Raw genomic sequence first — 10411 nt, 5'->3', positions numbered from 1 at the left:
TCCAAATGCTCTCGCCATGTTGAAGTGCTGCCCAGAACTCAGCAGAGGTATCCTCCCATCACCCCTTGGCATTACCACCAGAAGAGGGAAAACGCCACGGATCTTCATACGGCTTACATCACTCCCCAGAGAGACAGTCGCCACCCCCCCCCCCCCCCCCCCGGGCACTGACAAGCCAGCTAGCCTTGTCTCTCCTGCTCATTCTCAGCTCTTCCTGTCTTTGCTTCTGTATTCATCCATGACAAAATCCCTCCCCTTTTATGGACTAACCACTTTGGTTGGCCCAGCCATATTCACAGCACCCTCCTCCCCTCCAAGAAAATGGCCCCAGGTGTCTTTTGCAAAGGGATATTTTAAAACACAAAATCTTACTTAATTGAAATATTATGTAACTAACAAATGTCACATTGGCATAGAAGTTTTCCAAGAAGATGTGTATCACTGTTCTCCTCGGCTTCTTTGTCCCCCTTACTTAATAAAAGTGAAGACTTAGTAAGGGGACAAACCTTACTGCCAGGCTAGGGTGTAGCTCAGTGAAAGAATACTTCTTGCCTAGTGCTAGCATGAGAGCCCTGGTTTCTAAGCCCAGCTGGAAGAGAAAGAGATAGATAGACAGACAGACAGACAGACAGACGGAAAATTATACTTTTGAAACATACCCCAGGGCAGGCAGGAAGACCACAGGGATAAAGGTGGTCCATGATCCTCACTGTGAAGTGCCCTCCACTGAAAAACATGCTGACCTCTAGTGAGGCCTGGGAAACTGAGACAATTCAGACTTGTAAAAAAAAATGCTTGGACATCTTTGAGGTTTGAGCATGCAGGAGCCTTGAATTAAGACTTCTGCACTCAGGAAGGAAAAAGAGTGGAGAGAGGTTTTATTTTTTTCTGTTTTTGTTTTTTGTTTTTTCTTTGATCTAAAAATCATCACCTCAGCAGAAAATGAACCATATATACTGTCATGGTTTAAAGGATAAAGATGCTATTTTATACAGAAGGCTGTCCAGGAAACCTCAACAGTGTTCTGGGCAAAAAGATGGGGAAATCCACATTCTTCGTATGAAACCAAAGGCTGAGCCCTGGCTACCCTCAGACTGTTTCCTAAGAAGGACCAGTCATCGGAATAATAAATGTGTACAGAGATGGGACCACTGGTTCTAAAGACAGTGGACTTGGAAGGGCCTGGAAGACGGGTGTGGGCTTTGACCTAGGGTGAGCTTAAGACCGCATCTGTCTTACCCAAGCTGTAACCTCCATCCCCCACTAAGCCATCGATAAGCTCAACAGGTCTTTGCCCTTTGAAGAAGCTAGAAGTGTTGTTCCCTCTAAACATTCTAACTGTGGACTGTCTTATCCACTAATACCATATGACCTGTTACCTGAAATTGGAATGTTAATGTTTTGATTAAATATGTAAAGTCATAAAGATGTCTACCTTCCAAGGTGCAGTGAGGTTTGCTGTAGTCTTGTCGTGTCAAGCAAGAGAGGAAAGCTGCTTTGGGGGAGGGGTGTTAAACTGTCCAGTTAGAAATTTTCTGCTGTGAATCCTGTGTCTGGTAAGAAGGGCACGAACGGATAGGCCAAGATCACACAAGGGCCAGTGTCGCTGCAGAGGAGAGGCCACTAAGGTCTAAGAGTTTCTCTGTCATTATGCTGCATAAGGTTAGAAAATACGCTGGCCCCTGGGAACACACAGAACACTCCATGGTCTCTCACCAGGACAGCTTTGTTCCCTCCCTGTCTGTAAGATCACAGCCATTGGCCCTCAGAGTCTTAGAATTTCCCATGCAGTCCTCACCCTCCATCACTCCAGTGAGCACATTCCCAGGAACCCAGAGAGGAGCCCCACTGGACTCCCCAACTTGGTTTCTTTGCCTCCCCCAAAAGGCACACACATGCTAATGTGGTAGGGAAACGATGCAGCCTTTTAAAATGATTGATGTGGCTGCCAGTGACTCATCTGTGAGGACTTTTCCAAGCCAGCAGGCCAGGCTCTTCCTGGTGGCTCTGCCTCTGTGGATTCACGGAAACCAAATTACTGTGGGTTGCAAAGAATTAGCAGGTCATTTTAAAAGCAGACATGCCTTCACCCAGACTGTGGTTTCGTGTGCTCAGGTTCTCAGTCTGTGAGCACCGGGGACGATCATTTTGGCTACTGGAAAAAACCATAGCTTATTTTTAATTTCTGGTTGTCAAAGCCACCACACGTGTGGTCTGTGGATGACCCTTGTCTGCAGAGTGAGGAAGGAGGAACAAAAGGTGCTTTGGGGCTCAGGGAACCCTCACCCAGAAGTTACCACAAGGCCTGTGCTATTGGCCGTGCCCCCTTGCCTGTGTTTCTCAGAAACATCCCCTGCCAGTGGCGTCTCGTTTCCCTCCCCTGGAGTTTCACCTGAATCTCACCATTGGGAGTATTTATTGCACAGTAACTCGGCACTCCATAAACTCTGTCCAAAGGTCATTTGGAGTGAACCGCGCTAACCTCCCAGAACGTAAGGAATGCCTCTCCTGTATGAAACAGCTTGCCAAGTTTTCTCTACTGTGTTTGATTTTTACCCTGATAAATAAATAAATAAAATCCTGGTGTGTTTAAAATTAGTGCCGTAGCGATTCTTATCACTTGTCAAGATTGCTGTCAGAGAGCGGAGGGATTTCATTCCGCCTTGGGGAATATTTCCATAACTTTGTCTCGGCTTTTTCTTAAAGCCAAAGTATCAAAATCTGTGGAATTAAGTCAGGCGGTGGTGGCGCACGCCTTTAATCCCAGCACTCGGGAGGCAGAGGCAGATGGATCTCTGTGAGTTCGAGGCCAGCCTAGTCTACAGAGCGAGTTCCAGGACAGGCACCAAAGCTATGGAGAAACCCTGTCCTGTTTCGAAAAACCAACCCCCCCACAAAAAAAATCTGTGGAATTGCCACAGGAGTCAGGTACATTCTCTCCCCGTCACACTGCTGAGCCTACCTATGGTGCCCTGCTGGTTCTCCAGGCCACAGCAGAGTTCTGAGTGCACACATCCTATCCCTGGGGATTCCAGCAGACAGGAATCTGGACACAGCAGGATCCGAAGAGCCTCCTTCCTCCACATCACTTGGTCATGCCATCCTTCCCTCCCACAGCGGGTCTGGAGAGATAGGCGGGTAAGTAAGCCTTGGCTTTGTCCAACTGTAGGTCTTCGGCCAAGTTACACACAGCCTGTAGATACTTGGGGACTCAAGCCTAAGGTGAAGCGGGGCATGGGGACTCCTAAAAGAGCGACATGTCCTTGTCTTGCTTGCCTGGTATTGACCTCCAGACAGTTGGAGGAGTCTGACTTCTGTCACCCTCACGTAAACTCACTCAAACCTGGACCCATGGATCACACATGGCCAAGGACAACCATGAATGCAGCCCAATACACAAATCATGAACTTGAACAGTGAGATTTTGTTTAATTCGCTGTGCAGTTCTTGGCTGTGAATTATGTCATAATGGACACACATGCCTCCCTTGCATATCTTGATGAGGCTTCCGCAGTTTGGATCTAACAAGCTCAGTCCTTGTGCAGGTTGGTGGCTGGGTACCCCACCCCCAGCAACTCAATTGCCCTCCCTTTTGCTTTGAGGATTTGGCAGGCCAGTCTGCCCTTGTATTTTAGCATAAATCACTCAAAAGCAGCCTTCCCTCAGTTAACCATTAGGCATGTATGTGGCCTTCCCCAAACCCACTCCCTCTCAAGTAAGAGTTGGGGGAAAAAGGGGAGACAGGGAGGCCTTGAACCCTTTGCAAGGAGGTGGGTGGGGGGCATTTCCCTCCAGCCACGGGACACTTTACATTCCTAGCTCCAGTGATCAGCATTGCTTAAGAGGAGTGGTGGCCCTGCCAGAGAGGCCACCTCACACCTGCAGCCTCCCCACACCCCAGCACTCCACACCCAGGCCACCTGCAAGGCTGGAAGACCCAAACCTCCACCTGCAGGCAACTGCCACCTGAGGGTAGCAAGGCAAAGGACCAAGTCCCCTTCCCTCTGAATCCATCCTTGAGATCCTGGGGCCTTAGACACCAGAGTTCCAGACTACCAGGAAGGGCCTGAGGGAGATAGTGAAGTGGGATGTCCTGCCCAGGCCATAAATTCTGCCCCTGGAGCATTCCCAGGCAGACGGTTGTTTGCATAAAAGCCAAAGCCACTGCACCTGGGCTGGGGAGGCCCTCTAGGGAGGTAGTCCTTGCCTTGGGGGAAAGGAGGAAGGAAGGTGTCATGGAAAGTCCCTGAAGGACACGGGTGTTGAGTTTGCTGCGGTTTTGTTTTTAACTCTGTCTTGACCTGTGAAGTGTGCAGCTGCCTCCCTGTCCCCCAAATAACAGAGCCCCCCCCCCACATATATAATAATCACATACACAAGGAAAAAGATCGGCAGTGGAAAGAATGGAGGTTAGAGAGTGATGTAACCCGCTGCCCCCACCACCCCCTACCCAGGAGTGAGGGGGCAGGAAGCCCCAGAATTTTTCCCCCCATCAATTCCCCCTCCCTTCTGCCCCCCCCCCCCGGCCCAGAAGAACAGCCTAGTCAAATAAACCACAGCCCTGGGGGAGGCTGGTGGATGGGAACCAGGGGGGCAGGTACTACCTCCCCACCCCAAGTTGGTCCCACCACCAACTCAAGTCCCCTCGCACCCCCACTGGAATTACATTCTCAGCCTTTCTGGCAGAGTTCCTGTGTGTGTTGGGGGAAAAGCTGAGCAAAACTCAGGACAACTTGGTGCCTGTACTCATGGTCTGGTCTCCGTCTCAGCCTTGCGACTGTCCGGGCGATCTCCAGCAAGTCCTTTCTGGATCTTAGTTTTCCCTGGAGTCTGAGCTCAACTTCAACCCCATTGCTCTAGTAGACGCCAGGCCTGTCCTTTAACAGTAGCAAACCCAGGGCTGGGGAATCCCATTCCCTTCCCTCCTCTTCACCTTAGGACTCCTAGGGGTGCGGGGGAAGGTGCTGGAGGTTAAGGGGTATGGCCTGGGATTCTCCTAAAATGTCACTTTCTCAACTGTGAAATTCTGGGCCAAAGAAGTAACGGACAGAGAGGTACCAGGCTCCTGCCTCTTCCCCTGTAGAACCGTGCAAACTCTGGATGTGGGTGCTGGAGTGCTCTAAACCCCTTCTCAGGGTGGTCACAGATTCCCGAGTCCGGGAATCTGGGAGACAACGCAGTAACACGGGGAGGAGAAAGGGGGGGAGGCGCGAGGTGGGAGCCCAGGGGGTGAGGGAAGGGCCAGCTACATTTCTGAGAAACAGCCCGGCGTCCCAGCAGCCAGCAGCTTAACCCTGGGCCTGCGGCTTCACAGCTCTCCCCTCCTGCCGCCCACGCCGCCCAGCGCCTCTTGGGGGTCTTGCAGCCCCGACGGGGTGGCGGTCGCTGCGGACACGCAACAGATCTAAGGACAGTGGAGTGGAGCCTAAGGGCGGAGGAGAGCGCAGGAAGGCGTGGGTCGCGTGACACCCCAGGGGTCCCAAGCGCCAGACCCCGCCCGCCGACAGGTACCGCCCTTGCCGCCCCCACCCAGGTCTTCCACTCCCAACCCCAGCGGAACGGGATCCAGAAGTGAAACCACCGGGGTCACAGCCCAGCGCCGCTACTGCGCCGCGCCCCGCCCTTCCGGGCACTGCAGAGAGGTAGGAGCACCTCGCGCCCCCGAGCGCAGCTAGGAAACGGGGGAGGGGCAGGGGAAGTGCGCGCGAGTCAATCGGGGAGCCTCGGAGGCGCCACCCACAGTTCCCAGAATGCCCACTGGGTGGCACTGCAGTAGCGCCGCTGGAACCGCTCGGGAACTCGCAGAGACCCGCAGAGCATAAACACCAGGTAGCTACGCGCACGAGCCGGCCTTAGGGCTGCACAGGGTTGGAGTCGAGACTTTGATGTCACTCCAGACTCTAAGGAGGGTCGGGGACCGACCGGACGTGTTTGGGTCCTCGCCACGCAACGTTCAAAGAGCGTCAGGCTGTCAACATTATCACCATCGTGCAGGCTGTGTTGGCAGCAGGAGGGTAGCCAGGAGCACCGGATCACCTTGAACACACCTGTGTGGGTTGGGACACCGCAGCGCTTGCTCTCCAACCTCAACCTGGTCTCACCAGTCGGGTCCCTCATCTTACTCACTAAACCCACTCCAGGTCCCTTTACCTCACCTAGCCCCAGAAAAATCCCCATCAAGCGCATCCCTTATGTGGGCTTGGGTGGCTCCACAGTTTAGGAGCAGGGAAGCCAAAGCTGTGGAACCTGTATGCACTCTGATGGTAGTAGGAGAGCCAGGTAGGTCAGGGTTGGTGAGGGCTGAACGTGCTGGAATCCTGTGGAAAAAGGGGGCAGGTACCGAGAAGGAATGAGGGGGTTCTACTATGTGCTGGAGGGTGTGACTCATGCCTTAGAGACGGGCAGATTAAAGAGTGCAGAAGCCCTCCGTTATCACGTGTGCGTGTGTGCATGCACCGCATCCCACTCCCACTCAGCTTTCCCTGCAGTCACAAGGCCTATTTCCACCACTGATGCCCTAGTGAAATACACATATGCTGATCCCAAAGGGAGGCTCAAGAGGAAAGCAGGAAGACAGCAAGTTTAGTCTGGACTGTAAGACTGATAGTCTCTCTCATATATTTATGTGTACGCTCACAAATGTATGCATACACACACATATCTCATATATATATAAGCATATACACATAATCATTTATATGAGAGGATGGTTTAATTATATTCATTTATTATAATTTTTATAAGTATATTTATTAGTGTGCATGTGTGTGGGCTGTGTGCTCATGCCATTGTGTGTGTGTATGGTGTATGTGGTGTGTGTGTGGGGGGGGTCAGAGAACAATTTGCCACAGTTGGCTCTTCCACCATGCGGGTCCTGGTGACTGGTCGGGATGTCAGGCTTGACCACAAATGCCTTTACCCGCTGGGCCACTTTGAAAGCCCTCAAAACAATTTTTTTACATGTATTTACTTAGAGGGAAGGTCACATGTCATGGTGTGCCTGTAGCAATGGAGGTCAGAGGACAGCTTACAGGAGTCAGCTCTCTCCTCCCCCACCTTGGCCCATCCAGCTCCTCCTCCAGGGCTGGAAAGGATGGCGTCCATCACCTGCAGCCTGAGCTGGTTGTTTCCAACTTTCTCTGTGACCCCAGGTGGGTCACATGCTCTGAGACTCAGTTTTCTCTGTGTAAAATGGAAGGCATATCGGTCTCTGAGATTCTGATTGGCTGGTTGACATAGAAGGGGTATAATCCCCTTTCTAGTACCTCAGCTGCTGAGGAGACGCTGGGTTATCTTGGGGGCGGCCTAACTCCTCGGACTTTCTTAAAGGGTGACTCATCTTGGCCCCTTTCCTGGGATCTTGGCATGAATACCTCAGGAGTGGCACTGGGCATCCATGGGCAGTACACTCCCAGTTCCAAACTTGAGGAGCAGCCAAAAGACAGGCTAGTTCTAGGGACCATGGCAGGTGGCCAGCTGTGGAGGGCACTGATGCTTTTGCCTCAAGACCTGCAGAACAGCAGTGAGATCGGCAGTCCTTGTATCGAGGCCACAGCGAGCTCTGTGGGGGAGGTCCCAGCATGCACCAGCCTGGAGTGTGCAAGGGGTCTCTTTGTCTCTCTTTGTCAGACCTGGCTCCAAGCTCCCTAGCCTGGCATCAGGCAAGCGTGGGTTGTCTTTGTCCCAGTTGGCCACCAATGCTGATTAACTTGGCCCAAGTGCTCCTTGAAGTGGCTGGACCTTTGAGGTCACCTCAGGCCAAACCTGACTGCCGAGACAGGCCCTACAGAGTGCCTTTAGAAAGGCCTGTTCTGAAGATTAGAATTTCTACCCGAAAACCAGCTGGGGGGGTGGAGGAGACAGAATGTGCCCAGACCTGGCACCCAGGGCCAGTTAGACATCCCAGCTGCCCTAGAGCCTGCCCTCCCGGTTCCCGGGAGAGCTAGGAGTTGAACAAGGACCGTAGTGTAGCTGGCAAAGAAGCTGTTTCCTTACCTAGCGCTCAGCCGGTCTCAGTGCTTTAGAAAGGTTCTCTATTTTTAAAAAGTTGTGGGATTTTTCAAACATATGCAGAAGTAGTGAGGGCATCAACAAATCCGGATCTTATGAAAAACGAAGCCAGACTGGACATGGTGACCCATGCTTCTACTCTCAGCCCTAGAGTGTGGGGATTGTGGTAGTTTAAATGGAATTTGGCCCCCATAGTCTCATAGGGAGTGGCACTATTAGGAGGTGTGGCCTTGTTGGAGTGGGTTTGGCCTTGATGGAGGAAGTGTGTTGCTGTGGGGGTGGGCTTTCAGGTTTCTTCTACTCAGGATACCACCCAGCGTCTCAGTCTACTGCCTGTTGCCTGCAAGATGTAGGACACGGGCTGGAGTGATGGCTCAGAGCTTAAGAGCATTGCCTGCTCTTCCAAAGGTCCTGAGTTCAATTCCCAGCAACCACATGGTGGCTTACAACTATCTGTAATGAGGTCTGGTGCCCTCTTCTGGCCTTCAGGCATACACACAGACAGAATATTGTATACATAATAAATAAATAAATATTAAAAAAAAAAAAGATGTAGGACACTTGCACGCCTTTAATCCCAGCACTTGGGAGGCAGAGGCAGGCGGATCTCGGTGAGTTCGAGACCAGCCTGGTCTACAGAGCGAGTTCCAGGACTGGTTTCATAGCTACTGAGAAACCCTGTCTCAAAAAAGTAAAACAAACAATGTAGAACTCTCAGCTACTCCTCCACCATGTCTGCCAACACACTGCTATGCCCCCCACCATGGTGATAATGGACAAACCTCTGAAACTGTAAGCCATCACCTCAATTAAATCTTTTCTTTATAAGAGCTGCTATGGTCATGGTGTCTCTTTAAAGCAATGGAAACCCTAACTAAAACAAGGATGGGGGATGGGGGTCTGCCAGAGGCAGGTGGATCTCTGTGAGTTCCAGGCTAGCCAGCTTGGTCTACATAGCAGATTTTAGCCTAGCCAAGAATATTCAATGAGAGTTCTGGGAAAACCAAAACATCACGTCATCTCACCTGAAATACTTCAATTGAGGACTGGAGAGATGACTCAGAGGTTAAGAGCACTGGCTGCTCTTCCAGAGGTTCCAGGTTCAATTCCCAGCAACCACATGGTGGCTCACAACCATCTGTAATGAGATCTGGTGCCCTCTTCTGGCCTGAACGTATATATGCAGACAGAACATTGCATCCATAATATCTTTTTTTAAAAAAAAAAAAAATTTAAAAAAGAATTTACTTCGAATGAGTCTCCCTCCCACTGAGTTGTTGGTGTGTTTGTCTTACTATGTAGCTCAGGCTTGCCTGGAACTTGCCAGAACAGTGCTGGGACTTTGACATCTCACCCAGCTAGAATAAGTCTTCTCAAGGGGTGGGGTAGGTAGGGTGGGGTGAAGACCTACCATGCCATTACCATACCTTAAGTTTTTTCTAAAAACTAGGTATATTCCTTAATATCCTGAGAGTTAAAATGACCCCCAATTGCCCATGGACGGACTTTTACAGCGAGTTTGCATTTGAACCACATCTAAACTTCTTACAATCTGGACAGTCCCATCTTTGCTCTTCTTGTCCTCTCTGTTGTTGTTGCTGAAGTAGAAACTGAGTCAACCCTTCTGTACTTTCCCAGTCCGTGTATCAATTCATGTGTTCCTCTAGCCCTCATATTTCGGGTAAATTAGTTATTAAACCCATAGAATCAGTCAAGTTTGATTTTCGGCAAAATAATGTCTTCTTGGAGTTCACATCCTAGAAGATGAGTCTCTGCAACCGGAGCAGGAGGTCCGGGTGTTGTCGTTGGATACATTTATCACAAAGCTCCTATTGGCTGGGTTAGATGAAGGCATGAAACTCTTGGGAGAAACGCAGCCTGGCTGAGCAGTGGTCAGGTCTGCACTTTGCAAAGGTCACTCTAGGCTGGACAGGGTGGACAGACAGGGGAGGGAGGCAGGATGACTGTGTATGCACTCCCTGTCTGGCTTTCTGGGTGAGAGGCACTGTAAGGACAGAAAGCAGATCTGGGCCAGGAAAAGAGGGAGAAGCTGGTGAAAGACAGGCCTGTGAGAAGTGAGACCATTTTCTCCGCCGTGACGTCTGTCAGGGCTCACTGTCCACCAACTGGTCCAAGACTTGCTGTAGACTCATCTTGTTTTTGTTTATGGGGAGAGGGAAGGTGGGGAGATGGGGTCTCATGTAGCCCAGGCTGGTCCTGAAATGTTCTTCCTGCTGCTACTACCCAGGTGCTGAGATTCCAGGCATGTACCCCTGTACCTGGCTCGTCTCCAGTTCCCAGGCTCTGAGAGATCTGAGTTCCTTCAGAAAAGTCCAGTCCCTTGGGGCTGAAGAGATGGCTCATTAGTTAAAGGCACGTACTGCTCTTGCAGAAGACCTGA

This window comes from Chionomys nivalis, chromosome 7 (assembly GCF_950005125.1).
Source record: "Chionomys nivalis chromosome 7, mChiNiv1.1, whole genome shotgun sequence".
Taxonomy (NCBI): domain Eukaryota; kingdom Metazoa; phylum Chordata; class Mammalia; order Rodentia; family Cricetidae; genus Chionomys; species Chionomys nivalis.
This window is presented reverse-complemented; position numbering follows the sequence as displayed.